The following is a 25,390-nucleotide window of genomic DNA, read 5'->3' as shown; positions in this document are numbered from 1 at the left end:
TTTGGCATTGAGCTTAAGGCCATGGTTCTGACACCAGTCGTTGATCTCGGTGAGGCCTTTCTGTAGGATGTCAACATCACTTGGAGAGTTAATTATGGCACCCAACTTGCAATTGTCTGCGAACTTTGTCAGCCAGAGTCCCTTCGTGTTGGACTGGACTTCAGAGAAGTAGATACCAAGCAAGAGAAACATACATAGACAGACACACAAATGTAAAGATAGTCACCTACATATACACACATACACACATATACAAACATAAAGACAGTTACATACATAAACATACACACATAAATGTAAAGACAGCCACAAATACACACACACACATACACACACACACACACACACACACACACACACACACACACGTAAAGATAGTCACAAACACACACACATACACATACAAATGTAAAGACAGTCACATACATACACACACAGATGTGAAGACAGTTGCATACATATGCACACACATACAAATGTAAAGACAATCACATACATATGCACACACACACACACACACACACACACACACACACACACACACACACACACACACACACACACACGTAAAGACCGTCACATAGACACACACACACAAACACACACACACGTAAAGACCGTCACATAGATACACAAACACACATATACATACACACACACACACACACACACACACAAATGTAAAGACAGTCACATACATACAAACACACAAACGTAAAGACAGTCACATGCATAAACACACAAATATAGATGTAAAGAGAAAGTCACAAACATATATACACACACACACACACACACACACACACACATGTGAAGACATTACACATGTAAACCAAGTTCCCTGGCATGACCTGCATTTGTAATGGTTGTTTCCTTCTTCTTGTTCACTAACATTTTACATTTTCCTTCAACATGCTCACTAACTGACATTTTACAACATACTTAAGTCACAGTGAGTAAATCACTGCATCATATAATCAGTTATTATCTTCCTTATTGTCGCATGTCTTGTGTATTCAAATGTGTCACTGATGCATGGTATGGGTTCAAGTCATTTATTGTACATAAACACATCAGGAGCTGTAACTTGTACATAAACTTCGAACTTCATATGCTTACTGACTGACTAGTTACTTCTAACATACTCATATGTGCATCGCCATTCAAGCTTATACTCACACTGACTGACTACACAAAATGGCACTGAACTCGCATTTGCTCAGTAACTTATATGCATGTGCTCTCTGACTAGAGTGGCTGACTAGGTACAATATATACACTGATCTACATCCTCCCTCTTTTTGTTCAACATTGTAAATAGGAGAACAAAGACATATTTAGAGGTAGACATTATATCTACATTTTAACAAACAAAATGGAGTTCAAGTACAAGTCGCTGTGTATTTTGGATTCAGTCTGGAAATTCTACCTGATCTGGTAACACAGAAATTCTGGCTGGGTTTAGTAACAAGAACAGTCTCTGGGGATTCTTTTACAACTGAAATATCAGGGATTATATCAAAATTATTTAAAGGAAGCACACTCTCCTTTTGAATTCAAACAGGTGTGGAGTAGCTCTGGGAATTAGAGTCATCGACACAGGCAATCTGCTGCGCCGCTGGTTCGGAGACAGGTAACACATGTCTTTGATTCAATCTGAAATCCATTCCTTCCAATCATATGATGTAATATCTTGGTTCATCACAAATTTTCTTCACAATTCCCATTCAGTCGTATCCTTTAGATGTTTGCATTCTCACAACTTTTCCTTGTAGTAATGATCTAAGGAATTTAGTAGTCTTATTGTAGTACAGCTTTTGTGACTGATGTTTTCTACAAAGTTGAGCCTTGACTACTCTATTGTTCTTCATGTTTGGAATTACCAATTGTTTGCTGATTGGTAGAGTTGTTCTAGTCTGTCTGGACATTAATCTCTGAACAGGTGAACCAAGCAAGTCTCGAGGAATGTTTCTGAGACTGAGTAAGTTAAGAAAAACATCAGCAAAATCTCTCCTGGATTTCTCTAACAAATGTTTTGCACCCTGAACTGCACGTTCAGCTAACCCATTGGATTGTGGATACTCAAAACCACTGGTAATATGGACAAAGTCCCAAGACTCAGCAAATCTCTTAAACTGCTGACTTGTAAACTGTGCACCATTGTCAGACATGACTTTGTGAGGACTACCATAGACAGAAAAATGTCTCTTCAGTTTTGTAATGACTGTGTTGGACATCAAGTTAGGAAGTAGGTCAATTTCAAACCAATATGAATGAGTCTGTTAACATTAAGTAATTCTGACCATTCCATTTGAAAATATCTGTGACAGCTGCCGGTCATGGTAATTCAGGAATCTGGTGTAGTTGAAGTGGTTCTTTTTGTTGATGCGGTTGGGTGCTGTTGCAAATTGAACATGCTAGAGTTCCCATCCTTCTCTCTATCTTTAGACATAGAAGGATAGAATACAATGCTTCTTGCCCTTTTTTTGGTTGAATCAGTACCTGGGTGACCAGAATGCAAGATATTGATATATTACTGTTGTAATACTTTAGGAAATTACCACTTTTGGACCTTTCATGATGATTCCATCTTCCATCATGAGTTCGTCTCGGTCAGGGAAATACTGCTGAATGTCAAGTGGTAAACTGGTTTGTCATGGTGGCCATCCTTGACAGCTTCTGGAGAACTGAGTCTGAAGATGTGTAATTTCTTAGCTCATCAGGCCATGATGACAAAAAATTTCTGACTTCCACGTCTTCAAAGTCTGCTGTTTCATTTTCATGCTGCTCTGTGGTTTGTCTGGGTGCATGTGACAAAGCATCAGCAAAGTACAAGTGTTTCCCCTTTTTGTAAACAATATTGAAATTGTAATTTTGCAATTTTAACATCATGCATTACAATCATACTGGGGAGGTATGCACTGGCTTTTTCAAAACTGTAACTAGTGGCTGGTGATCAGTCTCTATTTGGATAGGTCTGCCATAAATATATTCATTGAACTTAGAACATGCGAACACTACTGCCAAAAGTTCTTTCTCTATTTGTGCATAATGCATCTCTGAGTTAAAGTTCTTGACACATAGGCTACTGGTATGCCTTCTTGAAGACATGCTGCACCAAGGCCATACTTTGAAGCATCACAAGAAAGAGTTACAGGTTTCTGAACATCATAATATCTCAATGTGGGTGGACTGGCAATTTTTTTCTTCAGAATATCAAATGCTCTTTGGTGCTGTTCCAACCAGGACCAGTGTACATTTTTGCATGTCAACTCACTTAATGGGCCAGAAAGCTCACTTAATTCTGGGATGAACTTTCCTAAATAGTTGGCTATACCTAGAAAATATGGTAAAGATGTAACATTTTCTGTAAATGGCATCTCAAGAATTGCCGCTTGCTTAGATGGATTTGTTTGTAATCCAGAAGTGGTAAACAAATGTCCCACATAAGTAACTTCTTTCAGTTTGAAGTTACATTTCTGAGGATTCAGTTTAAGATTTACTTCACATGCACAGCCTAGAACTTTCCTGAGATTTCTATCATATTCGTCTTTTACCATTGCCTCCAATAATAATGTCATCTGCTATAATAGCACATGGATAACCAGAAAAAATTTGCTCCATAGCACATTGAAATACTTCACTGGCAGAACTGATTCCAAATGGCATTCTCAAAAATCTGTATCTACCAAATGGTGCACAGAATGTAGGTAACAATGAAGATTTGTGATCCAGCAAAATTTGACAAAAGGAGCTTTTTGCATCTAAGACTGAAAAAACAGTGGAATTTGGCATGAGAGTGGCTACCTCTTCTACTGTATGCATTGGATGATGAGGACGCTTAAGTGCTTTGTTTAAGTCTTTTGCATCAATACATATTTGAATATCATCTGAGCTTTCCTTATGAGCTACGACTATGGGGGATACCCATTCAGTGGGTTCTTCTGCTGGAGTAAGGACAACTAAATTCACCATTTTGTCTAGTTCTGCTTTTACTTTACTCTGCATTGCTACTGGAATCTTCCATGCTGGTTTGACATCTGGGCTTTCTTCATGGTTTAACTTCATAGAATATGTGACTGGAAGTTTACCAAGCTTGTCTTTGAAAATATCATCAAATTCACTAAAAATACTCTGTGTAAAACAGTGGTTGTTATTCATACTTATATGGTGAACCTCTTTATTGAATTAAATCAAGTCCCATTTTCAGACTGTCTTTGACTCCTAACAGTGACCGCATGTGACTTTTAACTACGTAAAACTGCAAGCCATAGATGTTTCCAGCAGAGTGACATGAAAGAACTACTGAACCATCAATATGAATCTCTTCACCTCCATAAGCACTAGTTTTGCACACTTTGCTGAATCAAGTTTCTCACCAGCTTTTACTTTAGCAAACGTTTGTGCTGATACAACATTGTACTTAGATCCAGTGTCTACTTTAAGCTCTACGGGTTCCCAATAATTTGTACAGTACAAAATATTTCGCTTTTTGCTGTCAACTGATTGTCAACTGTATTAACTGTTTCATCGCTCACAGAGACACCATCAACATTAAAAGTTTGCTCATAGCTCTCGGAGTTTGCTACAGTCTCTATCTGATCTGTTTGCTTCTTTGGATACTCTCTTTTAACATGTCTGCGACACTTTAGTTGCAAAGCTTTTTGAAATTATTCCACTTTTTACATTTGTGACATTGCTGACCAAAAGCTAAACATTTTTCCTGTTTAGGTTCATGACTGCCTCCACAATTGCAGCAGTTAATGAGGTTGGGTTCGGCACTGCCCCTCAGTTTATATTTCTTTTCATTATGCTTTTCTGTAATCTCATGTATTTGACAAAACTATACGGCCTTGCTTAATATTAGTTCATTATCTCAAAGCAAAATATTTCTCACTGCATCATTATCAACACCACATTCAAGATGCTCTTTTACCAACTCATCTCCTGGATCACCAAATCTGCATGTTTTTGCTTTATTTCTTAAATCAGTAATATATGCTGCAATAGTTTCACCAGGCTTTTGATTTATTGCATAAAATTGTGCCTTTCCATTGTAATATTCATTTGAGTTTTACACATTCCTCTAAATTTACATTTTAAGCACTCGGAGACTTCCCACCTTTCAGCCTTTATCACAATATGGCAGTTATGCCCCTCCCCTGCATACACAGCAGGTCCATACACAAATGAACATTCTCACTCACCTGCCTAAGAGCAAGCTAAATTGAGAAATACAAATCCCCTTGGACGTGATGTTTATCAGAAAATGCAACTTGTATGAAAATATCATATTTCTGCTGAAACACTCATCAATTCTCAGCAATGTTATCATCAAACACCAGCAATTCAGGTCTGTGAAATCCCTCTGCCATAACAACAAATTTCTTTTAAACATAATTATAGACCTGATACTTGTAATTTTGCTCAAGTGCACAACAATCTGTCCAAAATGCTTTATTTTAACACTGCAAATATCTCGAACACTCTGGACACTTCAGATACTTCAAAAAGTCTTAGTTATTAGGGAAAAAGTCATAAATTGTGAAAAAATTTGGACATATTAGCCTTTTTGAACATTTTAAATACTTCAGAGATTATTTCAAACACTTTAGTTATTATGCTGTTATCTTGGACATTTCAAATAACCTGGTAATTATTTCAAACACTTTGATTGGTATGCCACATGTTTAGCGACTGAAAATCATTTGAAACGAATTTAAGTACCTTCGAATAGCTGCTGACCTGTTTGCAATTTCACTTCTGGATATTGCTCCACCTCTAACTGAGTGCCTCATGGTTTGCAAGCTGCTTCAATTTGGATCCCATTCTGACACCATGCCACATGTCTTTTGTATTCAAATGAGACACTGAGGCACGGGATGGGTGCAAGTCATTTACTGTACATAAACACATCAGGAGCCATAACTTGTACATATACTTCGAACTTCATATGCTTACTGACTGACATGTTAATTCTAACACACTTGTGCAGTTCCATTCCAGCTAGCATTCACACTGAATGACTACACAAAATGGCACTGATCTCGCACTTGCTCAGTAACTTATATGCACGTGCTCTCTGACTACAGTGGCTGACTAGGAACAATATACACACTGATCTACACTTATCATACAAAATGTTTGTGCTAATTTCTGATGAACCATCTTTATACTGATAATCTCTTGTTAAGGAAAATGCTCTAGATTTCTTTACATAAATCAATCTCTAAAACATTTTGCATATTGTATGTTGCATTCACAAATAATTGAGCAACTACAGATATCTTAACTAAATGTATTGTAATTAGCTAGATGACTCTGGAAGAATGACAAAGACCTCACTGATGGACCTGTGGAACTTGAATTCAGCAGATAAGGCAGGTGCCCAGTTAAATAGCTTAAGAAGATACTCTCATCAGCTTCTTGGAGGATATTAAGATGATTCTGGTAAGGTGATTGGTTGAGAATGATGTTAGAACAAGCCTAAAGCTGGTCTTATCAGCCACGAAAAATAAAATGACTATGAGTATCTTATTATTATTAAGTAGTTCCCATATTTAAATGCTCTGAACGATGCAACTCCTTATTACACTGCTAGCATTTAGGAAGCTGACCACAGCATTTAATTGAGAAACGGCTTGCACCTTAATCGGTGATGGCTTGCACTTGTCACCCCTGGGCTTTCGGATATTGGCAAAGGCTCTTGCCACCCCCCATAGTGCCTTTTTTAGGCAAGGCACAAAAGACAAACCCACCTCCATAGGTATCACAAGGGATAAGAAACTAAGAGTAATGCTACTCAACGCTAGAAGTCTAAACCTCAAGATGCACGCACTCGAAACTCTCCTTAGCATGGAGAACATCGATATCTGTGCAGTAACTGAAACCTGGTTCAGGGCTCCCGAGAGCACCCCAGCACTACCAGGTTATACCTCATACCATGCTTTTCGGCCCCAAAACTTGGACCGAACCACAAAAGGAGGGGGAGTATCGATATTCGTCAAAGATATCCACACCTCCAGGTTGGTGGCACAGCACAAAGCATCAGAGACTATCCATGTGCAACTAACAGTGGGTAAAACTGCCTTCCAGTTTATAGCCTGCTACAGACAACCCTCCCAAACCCAGGAACCCCACTCAGCCTTCCCGAGAACACTGGAAAATATGAAGGTCTCTCCAAACACCATTATATTGGGCGACTTCAACTACCCAAACATAGACTGGGAGCATTACTCTAGCTCCAATACCCTAGCCCAAAGGTTCCTAGAATTTATAAACTCAAATGCTATGGAACAACTTGTTACCACTCCCACAAGAGGGGAAAACATACTGGACCTGATCATCACCAACATGGGGACTCTACGGTCCAGACCAGAAGTGTATCCCTCACTGGTAAGATCAGACCATAAACTAATCTCACTGGATATTCACATCCCGACCCCACCCCCTGCCCAGAAAACCACAGTGAAAAACTTCTCTAAAGCAAATTTCACACTCCTCAAAACCGAGGTGGAATCCTTCAAAGGCCCCGGGCCTGTGGAAAATATGGCCAAGACCGCAGAATCTTTTATAAACGCATTCTATGAACACCTTCAGGAATGCATGGATCATGCAATCCCAAATAAAACCAAGACCCAATCCTCCAAAGGCAGACGTCCTGTCTGGTGGACCCCAGCCATAAACAAACTATACAATAGAAGGATGAAGCTACTACATGATAGAGCAAAATCCCAAAAAGGGAAGGCATCTCTGATCAGTATTAGCAAAAAACTACGGGCACTCATAAAATCGTCTAAGGCCAGCTTCGAGAGAAAAATTGCACAGGACACTAAGGATAATCACAAGGCTTTCTTTAGTTATGTTAGGAACCTGGGTGGGAATTCCCAGATATGCTCAGAATGACAAAAAATACACCAGACCCACAGACATTGCCAACATCCTAGCTGACAGGTTCAGCGCAAACTTCTCCCCCCCCTCCCCACCAAAAGGGCAAATATCTATCCCAGCAGAGTGCTGCCCTCCTGACATCTCAGATGCTCAAGTAAGAGCCACCCTCTCCAAAGCAAAAAACACAGCATCAATGGGACCAGACGGTGTCCCGGGCTGCATCCTACATGAACTCCAAGAAGAGCTAAACCCAAACCTAAAACTACTGTTCAATCTCAGCCTTACTACAGGATATGTACCCAAAGAGTGGCGTACAGCAACAGTGGTCCCTCTCCACAAAGGTGGTGCCTCAACGGATCCTGGAAACTATCGCCCCATAAGCCTGACAAGCTTGGTCTGCAAAGCTATGGAAAGGATCATCATGGACCTCATAAATAAAGAAATTCGGGACCTACAGACACTGGATCCCACCCAGTTCGGCTTTGTTAAGGGCAGATCCTGCCTCTTAAACCTGGTCGATTTCTTTGAAACAGTCACCAAGGCCATTGACGAGGGGAAGGTGGTCCACACAGCCTACCTGGACCTCGCAAAAGCCTTCAATACAATACCCCACTCGGGCATTATAGATAAGCTCACCAGCTTAAATATAAACCCCTATGTCACTAGATGGGTTGCAAACTGGCTCAAGGACAGAACCCACATGGTTAGAATTGCTGGAGCCATGTCAGACTCCAAACCAGTTGCAAGTGGCGTCCCACAAGGCTCAGTCCTGGGACCTCTCTTGTTCGGTATATATTTCTCGGAGGTACAGGCCAACATGGAAGGACTGTGGCTGACCAAGTTCGCAGATGACTGCAAACTGGGCACCATAATAGACTCTCCAGCCGACACAATCATCCTCCAAAAGGGCCTCATAGAAACAGACAACTGGTGCCAAAGCCATGGCCTCAAGCTAAACGCCAAAAAGTGTATAGTCATCCCCTTTGGAAAAAACAAAGTGCCCACAAATTACCACATAGGTGGTAATCCATTAAGTACAGAAGAAGTAATTAGGGACCTGGGGACCCAAGTTGATAGCGATCTCTCACTTGACAACCACGTGGCCAAAGTGGTTAGAAAAAAATTGTATATAGCCCACCTAATCATGAAGGGATTCACATCTAGATCAGGGGAGGTCATCGTGCCTCTTTACTCATCCCTCATCAGGCCCATAATTGAGTACAATGTCCCTTTTGGGATGTACCTTACCAGACACCTGCAGCAACTGGAAAGACCCCAAAAGTACCTCACCAAGAGGATCAAAGGGCTCAAACAGATGCCATATGCTGCCCGGTTAAAGAAACTCCAGCTCTACTCAGTGGCATACCACCTGCTCAGAGGTGATCTGTGCCTGACGTATAAAGCCATGTCCAACCCGAATTAATGGACATGCTGCACCTCAGAAAATCCAAATCCCATCGAGCTACGTGCTCGAGAGACTTGAACCTCAGCACTGAAATAAATAGGACATGCTGGAGGGACAGATTCATAACCCAGAGGCTCCCTTCACTCTGGAATAAAATCCCAGTCCAGGTTAGGCAGAGTCCCTCATTGACTCTCTTCAAGAGGAATCTTGATGAGTGGATGGGAGATCGTAGGTTTACCCCGGGTATCACTTCTGTGTCACTGTTAGACAGAGGCACAGTATACTAACCTCGAAAAAGGGCAGAGCAAAATTAATTTAAAATGGGTGGCGAAAGCCAAACACACTCTGGCTAGGCTTATAAATGCCCTAGGGCAGATAGTCTAGTATGAACCTATGAACCTATGAACCTAAATCTGAGGTAGTACTCTGTTCTGTTCTGTTCTGATTTTAAAGCAAAAACAGGTTAAACGTTATCACCTTCTAAACATTTGCTCCTGACTGGCTTGCTGGATTTATCACTTAGAACTCCAATTCAGCCATTCAGACTTTGAAGAGTCAATAATCCTTTTGTGACATTACATGGCATTATAGTATTTAAATGTCACAACATCTGTCTGCATCACATTAATGGCAACCTGATTGTATTGCACAAAGCACTTTACTCAGATTACTCTCTGTAAGTGTTGAGTAATAAGCATCTTCAAAAGAAAAAAAAGTTTTATTTTTTGTAAAACAGTTTGCACACACACACGCACACACATGCACCCACACACGCAGACACACACACACACACACACACACACACACACACACACACACACACACACACACACACACACACACACATGCACCCACACACGCAGACACACACACACACACACACACACACACACACACACACACACACACACACACACACAAAAATCCTGCAAATAATTTTCTCAAATTTCTCAGTACAACTGCTTACTTGTCCCCTTGTTACAAAGTAAGAGTTTGTTAACTGTCTTAATTCACAATTTCAACAAGACTCACACAACCATTATATCTACTGGCAATATGAAGTTTCCTCCCACCTGTTGTGCCTTACTTTTTTTTTTTTATTTCCACCTCACTGCTGATGATGATGCTGTTCCACAGCACTTGGTTATCTGTCTGGTTTCCATGTTGAAGTGTTTTTTGTGGCTTACCCAAGAGGGCTTAGGCAGGTAACCCAGATCCCTCCCAAATCCAAAAGACATGTAGATGGGTCTAATTTGCCTTTTGGTGGATGTGTACTTGAGTCACTGAAACTAAGCATGTATCATGTGACAGACTGGTGTCCCATTCAAAACTGTTTTTCTTATTTGCACCTGTCGTTCATCCAGTCAGAATGAAATAGACGAATGCACATGGGTTTTGTTCAAGCAACTTTATTATGTACAAACCCATCAGGATCGGAGCAAATTACTTTAACTTAGATAAAATTATAAACAGACTGACTGTCTCTCTCATACATGCTCACTCTCTGGCTACACTCTCAAAATAGCACTGAAGATAGCACATGCTTGCTATTTATATGCATGTGGTGACCTTGTAAATGCTTCTTAAAGGTGCAACACAGTCATACATATTCTACATCCTCCATCTTTGTGAAGTGAGTTGTGCATCACTGCCAACATTGATTGACATGCAAATGGTACAATGTAATTTTTGACATGCAATTATACAGTACTAGATCCATATATACAATCATGTCCAGGTTGCCGTATATTTCACACTAGGTATGGAGATGCGACCAAATCGTGTGAGATAAAATCTAAAATCAAGGTTAGCAACTGGGACTGTCTTTGCTGAATGTTCACCTTTGGGGACATCAGTAACATCATCAGGAATGGAAGTAGAAGTTAAGACACGTTCTACAACAGGAACATTGTCTGGATTGCTCTGAGATCTAGAGTCTGTATCACAGGAACAATGCTGCAATATCAGTTCTGATACAGCAAAATAAACTATAAAAACAGAAAGTTCAAACCAGTTGTCCAGAAAAAACACAGGGTAACTCTCTTCCAAAAAAACAGACTCCAGGCAGGTAAGTTTATAAGCGCTTTTGTTCCCTTTATTCACACTCCAAAACGGAACATCATCAGATGCACACACCTTACCCTCTACCCTCTTTTTATACAACTCATTAAAGTATTTACCCCAATCAACACATTTTACAGATCATTAAACTTGCAAATTAATTCCTCCATTTAAAATCCATCAATAGACATTTTTAAAAATGTATGTATATCTGATGAAGTTCCATTTTGGAGTGTGAATAAAGGGAATGAAAGCGCTTATAACCTTACCTGCGTGGAGTCTATTTTTTTTTGGAAGAGAGTTACTCTGTGTTTTTTCTGGATAATTAGTTCTGATATAGGAAGAAGATGTCTTTGATTTCATCTGTACTCCACACCCTCATATTTCACAAAGTAGGATCTTGGCTTGGCACATAAACCTGTTATTTGACCAGTCCGGTCAAAACCTTTCACTGTTTGTATCTTCACTGTCTCACCTTTCAACGGACAAAGGAATCAGCTCGATTTATCATAACTGGACTTCTGGAAAGAATCCTTTCTGAATAGTTCAGCTTTGATTGCTCTGTTGTTTTTAGCTTTAGGCCTCAACAGATGGAACTGATAGGCAAGGTTGTTCTGGTTTGCCTAGATAGAAGGCGAGCCAAGTATATCGTCACGGGGTATGTTTCTGAGATTGAGTAAATTCAAAAAGATGGTATTGTCACGCTTTGACTTCTCTAATAATTGCTTTGCATACAGCGTGGTGGTACGGCGGTAGCGTTGTTACCTCACAGCAAGAGGTTCTCCTGTTCGATTCTCGGCTTGGCTTGGGAGTGCCTTCTGTGTGGAGTCTGCATGTCCTCCCCGCAGTTGCGTAGCATTCGAAGGACATGCGTACGTAAATGGGCGTGCCTTCATTGAAGGTTGGGCATCGAGCTGGCACCTCGGTGTTTCGTAAAAAATCTACTGCCAATCATTAGTAGACCAGAGTTCTAATAAGAAACTTGAATAGAATCCAGGTAAGTCAACCTAGTTCCAAGATTCTCTTCACAGGTCTACAGTCGAAATTTCAAAGTAGACAAAACCAATATTACTTAAGCAAATAAAATGTATTAAATAAATTTCATAAATTACATTTAGATTGGAATGGAAGAATGGTCATCTAAGTTTTGCAGCATTTTTGTAAAATAAACTTCATCAGATCTGCCAGGAAATGTATACCTTAATATGTCGGTTAAAAAATTCATCTTATTAATGTGAGCCAATTGGTTTTAGTTTGTTAGTGAGCAGAAAACCCTACCTAAAGCAAATGTCAAGTCTAAAAAACAAAAAAAAAAAAAAAAAAATGTGAATACCTAAGCGGTTCCCATTTTAATGATTGTGTTTGTTTATTTTCCGTTTATAGGGAGGTTTGTGTAAATCTGACCATAACGTTTTTCATCTCAATAAAAGTGGAAAAGAAGTTTAAAGAGTTAAGTTCTAGTGGTCAAGATCGGATAAAATGTTTAAAATTATTAATACTTAAAAATTATTAATCATTAAAAAACCTGGTATTGCCGAATTAAGGGCTGAATTGGTGGTGCTAAAAACCTTGAGTCCAGCTGTGGATGTTGAACATCTTGGTGGAAGTCATGCTAGCCGAAGATCTAACTAGAGGAAAGTTCACAAAAACCTGGATAATAAAACATGATGTGAAGAGCACCAGTAAACTGTTTGAAAACATTCCAATATTTTGAGTAACTGGTCCATTCATGCTGTTGGAGCCCAAATGGATGATGGGGCTGTGGTATACTTAAAATCTTAACTTAAGTAACCACCACATGTACCCCTAAGTATCCAACCTTAAAAAAGCACTAATAGTACAAATTAGCATGACCCAAAAAGTGGTGCCAGGAACAAACAACACCAGCCAACCTCCCAAAAAACATCCAAAGACTGAACCCCTTGCAAAAAAACACAAACTGTTATATGGCTAATCTAGAAATTAATCACTAATGTCCTCGATGTCCGTGTCGGAAGAGGTTGGGAGATTTCACACAGCCCTGTACCAAGTGCAACACAGAGACAACAGCACAATTCTCAACCAAGGAAGATCCATAAAAGCAGACATGCAAAGAAAGAAAACGGGAGGGAATGAAGTGGAATGGGAAATGGGACTCTACAGAATAATTCCTAAATATTGTAAAAAAAAGTCCCTGCAAAGTCCAAATACAACAACCAAGATCACTGAGGGCTGGGGGTGGAATTCAGAAAATATAATCACTGCAATGAATAACTGAATGATTGGATGACTGCAGGATCCAAGTGGTGAAGCTGCTTATTTTTAAATCAGGCAGCCAAAGCTTCAGTTAATCCCAGGTTTCAGTGGCTCCCCTCTGGAATCCAACAACTCTGGCTATGGGGAGGGTGTGGGACTGGGCTGTGAATCCAGGATAGGAGATTGTCAGTAGGAGATTTAAAAAATGTAGAAAATATTAAAAAATGTCTACCTTAAATTCAGTTAATAGCAGTCCTTGGTGGTTAAACCTGTTGCTTTAGGAGCTCCAAGAGGGTAATGAGAGAGGGCGGGTCGGTGGCTGGTGCAATGGTTTGGAGGGGGAAGGAAAATTAATTAGTGGTGGTACAATCTTCTTTTAAATATAAAATAAACCAGGTTTCAATAATGGTAGTAAAAGCAAAAAACTTGAAGCTATGGAAAAGTAGACGCTGTTATATGTTGCTATGGAAAAGTGGACACTGTTTTACGTTTAAAGCTTGAGGGCAAGATTAGAAGGAGGGACCATCAGTTCATCTTCACGTTCAAAGATCTACCGCTTATGAAACCTTTGTTGGGCTGCAGGTCTTAGATAAAATGCATAGTTTGAATTCCCTATAAAATAAAGGCTTTTGTGAACTTAGATTGTCACTATCATAAGAAGAACTACTAAGGCAAATTTGAGACCCATGGATAAACAACTGTTTACGAGCCCAAGCAAATTTAAACTAGCTATTTAAAGTGCATCAAGACAAAGGAAATCTTACTCAAAGTAATGCCAACCAGAAAGCCGAGAAAATAACTCCATCAAAAATGATGACTGGTCCACTTAATATAATAATGTTGCAGTTGAACGTCCGGACTTAAATATGATGTCCAAAGAAAGTAAAATACAAAAGAAATTAAGGTCATAGTGATATCACCAAGAAAACACAGAGAAAACACTTCCATTTCCTCAAAGACTGGCTCACCTGTTGTACTGATAGTGAAGTAGACAGTCCAGAGCCAAAAATGAAGTCCAAATATAATGGAACCATAGAGAAACATGTCCGTTGTCTATGAAAAAGTTCCCAAATAAAGTTCAAGAGTTAATTACAGAATCTGAAGTGGATTATAAATTTGATCCAGGGTACTAAGCTTGGATACCTAGAAGTATGGTGGACTCAAAGATAAAGATCATTCTGGTCAATAGGTTGAGATAAATCAGGTTGGTAAAATTAAGTAGTTGATTCAGTCTAGTTGGCAATAATGTTTTGAATATCTGGAGGACTCTGATGTTGCTACAATCAAAAGATAAGAGAGATGAAATGAAGAAATCAACTGGTCCGTGGGTTGTTACGACCTCAAGCGGCTACCTTACTTGGGGCTGGTGCTGAAGATTAGACCTGTTTGTGGTACTTCTTATGGTCCTGTTTCCATAGATTTAAGATGGTGATGATGGCTTCTGTAGGGTTAAGACCTGAGGTTTTCCTGGCTTGCAATCATATGAGCCACTCCAGTTCTTTTTTTCTCCAGTCTGTCATTAGGGTTGCCATTGAATAAAATATCTTCAATTCTGTCAAGTATATGAAAAGTGAAGATGCGGTGTCTTGGTTTATCCTTAGCATGTGAAGCCAATGGGTTGGATGGGACCCCATAGCAGATGTCGTTGTTGTGGCTAGTGACCCTAGTTTTCAGTTTATTGATTGTCTTTTCCATGTAAAATGCTTGGCATTTACTGCATTGAGCTTTGTAGACAACGTTCTTTGTATTGCAGTTTCCAAGACTACGAGAGTTGAATCTTTTCTGGTTGTTGAGGCAAAGGAAGCTGTCCTAATTACTCATACAAATGCAGTATGTGCAAGGTGGGTTACTGAAGGTGTGCATACCCACTTTGTTGCTACTTGGGGGGAATTCTGGTGTTCAACATAATCCCTTATGTTCTGACCTCTCTTGGCAGTAAATCTGAGTTGCTGCAGCAATATTTGTTTGAGATTTTTGTTCTCCGTAATAATGATTCAGTTGTTCTTTATAATAACCTGTATGCTATTGTAGCCTAATGAGTAGGTGGCATCATACTGATATCCCATTTGTTGCCTGTCCGGCTTGCCCAAATGTCCCAAAGGTTTCTGTGGGGGTTGTGATCTGGTAGGATTGAGTCTGGGTGCCCAGTGCTTTTTTGCTGAATGATGGGACTTAGGATCTCAGTGAGGAGTTTTTTGCAATATCCCCTTGCTAAAAAGTCTCTTTCTAGCTAGTGGATGTTTTCAGTGAAATTCTCAATTCCTTCAAGGCTCTCAAAATCCAAGGGTGCTGTGATTTGACCATGTTCCTTTTAAGATGGTGAGAGTGCATACTCTTAAAGTGGAAGAGGAGGTTTACCATGGTGTGTTTGTGATACAAATCATTGGTGAATGATTCCTTGTTTAAGTTCTAGCCAATGGTGAGGTCTAAGAAGTCCACACTGTCAAGGTTGTAATTGGTGGTAAATCAAAGAAAGTTAGTAGAGCTACTGATGTTGTCATAGAAATTATGGAACTTTTGGATTCTACCATTCCAGATTATGAAAATATCATCAATAAAATGGAAATAGCATTCCATGTGTTGGAAAAAGGGGAGTTATAAATATGCTCAACCTCCCATATTCCCATGGCAGTGTTGGCCAAACTGTGGGCCATAGCAGCTCCCATTGCTATTCCTGTGGTCTGCTTGCAGATATCTTCTTCAAACCAGAAAAACTTGTTCCACTGAAGCATTTCCTCCAATAACAGCACGTGTTTACCAATTCTTCATTTTTAATTCCCATAGTTGCTGGGGTTTCACACTTACTATGGCTTGGACTAGGACTGGGCTTATACCTAGTCCATGACAATGAATAGGATAAAGTGGGTATCAAACAATGGATATATGAATGTCCATGAATTTTCAGAATGTGAATGTGGAACAAGGTCTGTATTTTTAGTGGTGATGCAGGACTATGGTCAGTTAAGATGGAGATGAGGGAAAAAAGTTTCAGAAGCCATTCTGGATTGTCAGTGATAACTCTGTCATGTGCAGTGTGTTTGTCATATGTATTTACAATCTGGAGCGGGATATGTGGTTGAACATTACACTGCCAAATGCTACACTAGGAAACACTGAAACTGTTAGCCTGACAATGTAGGTTGGCAGCTTGGGCAGTATTACAAAAATGACTGCATTTTTGCAGTGGGTAAGGAGAAACATCTTTAACCCCACAGTTCTGTGATCTTGCTAATGCCAGCGGCTGTACATTGAGTGAACATGAGAATCAATTAAAGAGAACTGACTATTCCCATTTGTAGTACAGTGAGTGATTTCATACCCATGACATGCTGTGGGGCAGACCAGTGATTTCATACCTATGACATGCTGTGGGGCAAACCATAAATGCTCATATATCTTAAGTCTATCATTTATCTGCATGCACATGATGTTCCTATTCTATTAAATGCTTATGAGTGTAGGATATCTTTAATGAGAAGAATTTCATGGCTACATCTCTAGGCAAAGACCCTCAAAATAAATAGAATTTTGTTCTCCTGTACTATCTCCAGGGCTGGCACACACACGCGTGCACTCGCACACACACACACACACACACACACACACACACACACACACACACACACACACACACACACACACACACACACACGCACACACACACACACACACACACACACACACACACACACACACACACACACACACACACACACACACACACACACACATGAATACATGATAATCAGCTGTTCTAACTGTCAGGTTCTGTCATGGGTGTCCATTATCACAAAAACAATTTCAACTTCTTTTCAGACTGGGTGGGAAACATCAGCCTTATCTTAGGCAGTACTGCTGAATGAACAGTGTGACTTTCCATTGTCTGCCTTTGTGAATAACAAACAAATGGATCTGCTTAGTACTACTGCTTTTTCCATCTTTTTCTGTCCACCATCCATTTTATTTAGTTATTCTATCTGCACAATTATCTTTTGTAGTTCTCTTTTTTTATCGAAATTGTTTTATCTCCCATCTTGACTGTAGGACTACCCTTTCATCCTCCAGGGCATTTGTTTTTCTGAGTGCCTTTCCTGCTTCCTTCGGATTTAACTGGTACTGTTCTCTGTCCCCTTCCTTTCTGTCTTTTACTTCCTTAACTCTCCATGTAATTTTTTTCTGGATGCCTTATGTGAGAACAATAGTGTTATTTTCCTTTGTTCTGATTTGCTTATTTGAGTCACCAAGACTTGCTGAATCAGCTACGGCCCTTCTGTTGTTTTACTGTTCTATATCAGCTTGATGTCTATTTGCTAAAGCTTTTCCAATTTATCATCTCATTGTATAAATGCCTGCTCTCCTGAAGTGCAGAATCCTTATAGTGATTCAGACCATCTGTTGATCACTCATTTTCAAATGGATGCCAACTTCAAAATCTGTGATGCAGAATTCTCACACTTGATTGTCTGAAACCTGTAGGTTAGATGACAACTTAACACATAGTTTGGTGATCATATATTTCCAAACTGCTGATGACTTCATAATCTGAGATCCAGTCTCCTCTCCATGTAAGAACACCAGGTCCCATACTATTCTTTTATAAGGAGGTTCTTGTACTAATGGTCTGAGAACTGCTCCTTGTAGGGCTTCAAGAATGTTTTCTGTTCTTGAATGTGGCTGCAGTCCTGGTACTCAAACCCAATCTCCAGGACATTAAATTCCATCAACAACAATACCTTCCTATTCCCTGACATCCTAATGTTACTGGTTGCCATTTCCTTATTGTGTTTCTTCCTCAGGAAAAGGAGATCTGTGTAATAAGTCGTGGGCAGACTGGGTTGCATTTCCAGAATTCGGTAGCCACCTGCAGCACTTGTATGCTCTGTTCCCTTGATGTTTTCCCTCCTACTTAGGGCTACTTTTCTTCATCTTCTTCTTCTTCTTCGCTACTTCTCTTTCTCTCTCTCTCAATGTCAACATATCCCATTCCAGATTGTATCGTACGTATGGCAAACACACTACATTATTAGGACTGCTGGCCTTAAGGTCTGAGAAACAGGTGTCAAGTAGGCGAGGGTCCAACACTGATCCCTTACAGTACAGCACTAGCAATGTTTCTACTTTCAGAAGTGGCACCTGTGACTGTTATCACATGATCTCTGTCAGATAGTAAATTAACTATCCACTGCACAACAAAAGGATTTATATTCAGGTTTACAAGTCTGTCAATAATGCCTTCATGGGGAATAGTGTTAAAGTCACTGACCGTGTCTAGATACGTTGTAGGTACTGAATATCTGCTGTCCACTGCTTTGGTTGCTTTTTCAAAGAAATTTATCAGGTTAAAGAGGCAGGACCTGAACTGATGAGAGTCCAATGTTAATGAGGACTGAGATAATATGCCCCATTGCTTTATATATGTGGTTAGTGAAACTAATGTGTCTATAGTGCCAGAGTCCAAGGTTAGACCACCCTTCCGTAATGGCATTACAATGACTATTTTCCAAGTTTCAGGAATGCAAATAGTGGAATGGCTTAAATTAAAGCGGTTATGTAGGGGTTCAGATTGGCCATGATTGGCACTGACAGTAAAAGTTACATATAATTAGGGCCCATGGGTGAGGTATTCTTAGCTTTTAACAGGGTTCAGAGAACTTGTTCCACAGTAATTAAATGGGGTGGCTGGAATTACAGAATTTGTGGAAAAGCTACAATTTAGTGAGGAGTAAAATATGTCCTGAATTTGTCAGCTATGGTATTAGCATTTTCTTTGGGTCAGAGTGTGCAGTATTATTGTCGACAAGCTGTAAACATTGCTGGGTGCTAGTTCTTAATTTCTTGGTTAGAGAAAGATTTGTAGTTATCTTAGGGTTTTGTGGTTATTTTAAGTTTATACTCACCTTTGAGATTCCTAATGATTCCTTTATGCTCGTGACTAGTTTGCTTATGTGCAGTCTTATGATAGTTAGAAAGAGACCTCATATAAACATTACATTTCTTTCTTTTGTTACATAATGTATTTATATGGGTATTCCACCACACAGATTTCTTTTTAAATATCTCATTATATTTGGGGTGGATATATACTGCCTTTTCAATGCAACTTTTTAAGTGGGAGTAGAGATTAGAAGCATAAGCAGCAGGCTTTAGCACTGGGATTCAGCACAGCAGGAATAAAGCAGACTTTATTTAGGTCATCAAGTAACTGAAGAAGGTTTGCTTCTGAGATGTCCCTAAATACACAGGTAGTTACAGGGGAAGTACCACCAGTTTTAAAGGAAAATTTCACTAATTTATGGTCTGATTTAACAAGTCAGGATGATACATAAGGAAATGTATAAGAAGTGGCCATATCTATGAGGACTACATCAAGCATACTGGGGGCCCTAGCATGATGGTTAACTATTTGTACATCAAACTCGCATATGAGTGAACATTTTTTCAGGCTATAAATAGCAATGAATGTTGATAAAAGCAAACCTTGTTTTCAATGGTGTTTTAGCAACCAGCACATTTTATATGGGATCATGGTACTGCAGGGTAAGAGAATTTGACTTTACCCTGCTGTTGTGAGATGTCAGACTTGGTATATATAATTATCACAGGGGTGTGGAGGTGCAGGGGTACTTATCCCCTGCAAAAAAAAATCATTTTTTTCTTGTTTTTGATCATTTTATATTTGATCTTAAATGATCATTTGTTTAATGGTCAGAATTTCAAATGTTTGCTTTTAATGATATACTCACACACACACACACACACACACACACACACACACACACACACACACACACACACACACACACACACACACACACACACACACACACACACACTAGACTGCAATACACAAGGCTCCTTACTGAATGAGTGAAACCTGGACTTGTAAGTCTTGACACTTTCAAAAATAAACTGCAGTTCAAACAAATAACACTGTAATCTGAGGTCTGATGCTACACCTTTAAAGTAATTTTTGCAAGAGGGCTAACCCCCCCCTACATGCTGCACCATGAGGAGCTGTGCCTTCACATCAGTGCTACTTTTATATACTAACTCCAAATACCTCAGAGTAGGAATTATATTTCAATATAGGAAAATACTAGAGTTAGTATATATATATATATATATATATATATATATATATATATATATATATATATATACATATATATATAATAAATATTGTGTATGTATGTATATATATATATATATATATATATATATATATATATATATGTATATATATATATATATATATATATATATAAAATAAATGCTGTGCATGTATATATATATATATATATATATATATATATATATATATATATATATATATATATATATATATATATATATATATATATATATATATATATATATATATATATATATATATATATATATATATAAAATACTGTGTGTGTATATATATATATATATATATATATATATATATATATATATATATATATATAGTCCATTTAATCTGCATTTTCATTTCCCCTGCTCAAGGGATTGCAATTACCCTCCACAAAATGAAAAAGAAAAAGTGCTATAAATAAATAAAGTCTATATTGATAGACATATATGCGCACTGGGGACTATTTTCTTATTGTGTCCTTAATATTAATTTCTGTTGAGCTGTACAAATTCAGACCCTTTATGCTAGTCATGGACACAGTGGTAAAACAGCAAGCATTCTGCATTTAGTTGGGTTCAATTTTCGGCTGGGATACAATCTGTTCAGAATCTGCATGTCATCCCTGTGTTCACAATGATTCTCAGTGGATATTCCTGCTGTCTGCCCATCTCAAATATATGTCATAGACAGACTGGAAAGCTTCTAAATTCTCTGTAAGGTTGCATGTGTGCATGTACATGTGATCAACTGGCACTCTTCTTAGGTTGAAGTTGTACATATTATGTCCAATGTGTGCCAGGATAGGCTCTGGCTCCCCCATAACCCTGCACTGGAAGAAGTACAAAATCAAGTGTCAGTAGTGCAACAGGTAGCACACTTGCCTTTAGTGCAGAATGTTGCGGGTTCTGTTCCCACAACAGATAGGTGGATTGTTGACACTGCAGTGCAGTGTAAGCAGGCACAGCAATCCTGAGTCTGTCATCCTTCAAATTCCACATGCCAGTCAAAAAAGAGTAGGGCAAGTTCCCTGATGTCCTGGCCAAATTTTCCTAATAGTATAAATATCACTTTGGGTCTCCCCTGGCTACAGACCACGAGCCTAGTAGGACTAACCCTGTCAAAAACGGATAAATAAATAACTAATAAATCAGAGAATTAATGAAAGAAACATCAGTCAGCAAATCTATAAGCTTCACAGATAAAAACAATTCCAGCATATCTCTGCAAGTTCAAAGACAACTCCTGTACGAAAGATAGCAATCCACTTATCAGTAGGAAGCCAGTCCTTAGTCACTCAGAATGTCCAGAGACTTGGAAGCTAAATTTTGTACTTTATTTATGTGTTAATCTCATCTCTCATGTATATATTTTTGTTGATTAATTTCCTATGTATATAAATTGCTTTACTGATCTCAGCTAGACTTTAAGTAGATACATATAAGCTGTCTGGTAAATATTTTCTTCATTGTACTAGACATGTATTAGTAAAAATATACTTTGCTGGAACTTTTCTCCTCGAGCCCCCACTGAAAATGGACACTGTTGTCCAGTCGGACCATCCTAGTAAACAAATGTTAAATAAATAAATAAACAGAACGATGTAGCAATAGTTCCGAACGTTATACAGCTTTGGTTCTGTCTTATCGGCACAAAAGGAAAAGCAAAGTGATGTAATGAATTACGTCAGACTAATGGCCAGTATAACAGCTAAGGCACTGCATGCAAAACTGGAAAGCTGAGTTTGCATCCTGTCAGATTCTGCTTGAATCTTGTTGAGCCTGAACAAATCATCTGCTCATCTGCCCTCTTCCCTTGCTTGTGCTTGTGAGTCTTCCACTGAAAAGGGGACTTGTAGTGTACCTGGCTAGCAAAACTGAAAAAAAAAAAAAAGAAATCACAATAACAAAGTGATTGCTGAAGACTTGTATCTTTGTTAACAGGTATATAGACAGATTTGTTTGTTTGTTTGCTTTGTGTTATTTTATTACCACTCTTTAGCCACAAATCAGGAGCTGCAAACACTGATTCAATTGTGTCTCTTAACCACAGGAATTTTGCCTTTGAAATACAACACAAAAAGATGGCTCTAACAGGAGAGCTTGCTTGCAAATTTGCAGACTTTAAATGAAATATTTTGGGGTTTTTTTTGTTAGTAATACTAAGTCAGCTGGCAAGCTTTCTGTACAACTACTGGTAGTATCTGAAGGTAAGACCCCCAATCCTCCTGGGAAGCACAAACTAGTCAGGCTCTTGCTTAAGCAGGGCTGAGTATTAAAGCAAAATTCATACCAACATACGAAATTGGGTGAAGATTACAGAGTTGTCATGTTTGCCGGGATGCACTGCAGATGTACCGACCCCACTCTTTTTCCACATGTCCAGTTCAAATTCAAACTCAGGTTTTATGAAGTACTTATAACTAAGCCCTAGTATAAGAACTCAGATAAAAACATAAAATTAATAGCATAAAAACAAATGCATGCATTATGTAAGATCAATCAAACATAGACAAGCATGGACAATGTGTCATATTAGGAAGAATTAGAAAATAACTTACAAGGTCAGCCTGGATAACTATGTTTTGAAATCTAATTTAAAAGTACTGGACAGGGATTATCATAAAGCACACTAAGTGGTAAATTTGAAAAATGTATCACTTGATAATCAAAATATTGAATCTCAAAGGATTAAATACACACTCTCGGAACTACCAGCAGCCATTGAAAGGCAAAATGTGGGTACCGGTTAAACAATATGGCGCTAAGAGCTTTTTCAAATTAGGGCACTGAAGTCATATAAAGCAAGTAGGATCAATATGAAGGCACGAGAGCCTTGTAGGTGATTCAGTATCAAATTGACAGCAGATGGAGGCTTCCGAGTATTAACATTTAATAAGCTGATAATGAGATCTTTCAGTACCCAGACAGTGGAGTTTTGAACTAGTTGCAAATGATTAAGTTTGGAGTCCAAAAGCCAGGGTTACACGGAGTTACAGAAGGCATGAAGAAACCAAGGCCTGCACAACCACCATCAGTGGATCACATGGTAAAAGCTGCTTGGTGCTGGCTTGGACATGCTACACTTAAAGAAATCCCAATCCCTCAGAGCTACACGCTCCAGGGATCTAAACCTTGTCATCACAATAAACAAAACATGCTGGAGGGATAGGTTCCTGACCCAGAGACTCCCCAGACTCTGGAATAGATTGCCCATACATGTCAAGCAGAGTGCCTCTTTGGACCTCTTCAACAGGAACCTTGACAATTGGATGGGAGAAAGGAAATTCACCCCAGGGATCACGTCAGTCGCCCTGCTAGACAGGGGTCCAGGAAAGTAAATAATGTGGGAAGAAATAGCCAGGGAATTGTTATGGCTAGGCTGGTATAGGCCCTAGGGCTGATAGCCTAGTACCAACCTATGAACCTATGAACCTATAAAGGAGAAGCAGGAAGCCTTAACAACATCTGTCACATGCTCCCTTAATGTCAACCTGTCAACCTGTCTTCAAGAATTACTCAGTGATTACACACCTTAGATACAAATTCCAGCTTTTTCAATTTACAAGTAATGTAGGGATACAAAGGTGGGAGATTTAACTCCCTGATTGTGACATCTATAGTCATGGCAACCACCTCAGTCATACTGAATTTGAGACAATTGCTAAGCATTTGCTAATGAATACAGTCAAGTACATCAGCAAGAGAATTCACTACTGAAATAAAAATCTAGAGCAAGTTTAAACCCACCCACAGATCAACATTTCATAATTTCTTCAGTCATTACATTATAGAGCATCAACACCCTCTCTATTAAATAATATGTCCTGATGGCCTTAAATTACCCACATCCATAAGTTGTATCCTATGTCTCTGCATCTAAGCATCAGCCTTCTCCCTGATGATGGAGCACATCACATTTCTATTTCCTTCATTTCTGTGTATTGTCAATAATTCTAGGCTAATTCTTTCTAATATGGCATTATTCTCCATTGTTTAAGTAACCCATTTACAGTCAACTATCATGAGCTCCCTCTGAAAATACTTCCTCGAGAACTTATCATAATATTTCAGATGAGGCCTCAGCAGTACCCAATAAAAATGGAAAACAATAACAACATCTCTAACACTTATACTCACTGCATTGTACTCTAAGATTCTGCTGATCTTTACTACTACTCTCTCACACTGTGGGGTATGCATCACCTTGGGGTGATTATAACAGTCCATACTTTTTCCTGCAATGACCATCTGAGCAGATCTCCTGACATCTATATCATCCTGTGACTCTCAGCTGCTTCCTCTCTACGCTCATTTCCTGGCTGCCTAGCCATCTGTCCATCTGTAACTTCCCTTTCTCCTACTTTTTGCACAAGAGGTCGGATGTCACATCAGTAGTGACCATCTCCTAGACCCAATGTTTACACTGCCAGGTGGCTAGCCCTACCACAGTTGTTCTTCGATACCCCCACACACACACACACACACACACACACACACACACACACACACACACACACACACACACACACACACACACACACACACTCTCCCAAAGCCAATTTAGAGTGTCCAATCTATCTATTACATGTCTTTGGAATGCAGGAGAAGATTGCAGCACCTGGAGAAAACTCACGCAAACACAGAGGACACGCAGACTGAACA

Source organism: Protopterus annectens, chromosome 12.part0 (genome assembly GCF_019279795.1).
Source record: "Protopterus annectens isolate FY-2018-M chromosome 12.part0, PAN1.0, whole genome shotgun sequence".
Classification (NCBI taxonomy): Eukaryota; Metazoa; Chordata; order Ceratodontiformes; family Protopteridae; genus Protopterus; species Protopterus annectens.
Note: the sequence above shows the minus strand (reverse complement) of the source record.